Genomic DNA, 475 nt, shown 5'->3' with positions numbered 1-475 from the left:
TCTTGACTAAAGCTTCCGAGCGTTATGTGTCAAACAAATCTATATATATATTACCAAGGACTCGCATAGATCTATACAAAACTAGCTTTGCTTTTGTGGGACCTTCACTGTGGAACTCTCTTCCTTCGAATGTACAAACGTGCCGTTCATTGAACGCATTCAAAACCTCCCTCAGGATACACATACTGAGGTCTTCATAAGTTACGCTGCCGGTATTGTAGCTAGCTTTGTTAATTATACTTATTTTATTACTCTGAAATATTGACTGCTGCATGCCTACATAATGCTAAATCTACCTGTCTTGGTAGGCTCACTGTGTGCTTGTTGAATGGCACTTAGTTGTGTGTATATTATTATTAGTATTATATGTGTTCCTCCTTGTGCGTCTGCGTGTGAGTGCGCAAATGTGATTGCGTAATTAATGTTCCATTCTGTAATTGCTTTATTGATGTTCCATTCATGTATTTTTTACTAC

The sequence above is a fragment of the Littorina saxatilis genome, linkage group LG8 (assembly GCF_037325665.1).
Source record: "Littorina saxatilis isolate snail1 linkage group LG8, US_GU_Lsax_2.0, whole genome shotgun sequence".
Lineage (NCBI taxonomy): Eukaryota > Metazoa > Mollusca > Gastropoda > Littorinimorpha > Littorinidae > Littorina > Littorina saxatilis.
Note: the sequence above shows the minus strand (reverse complement) of the source record.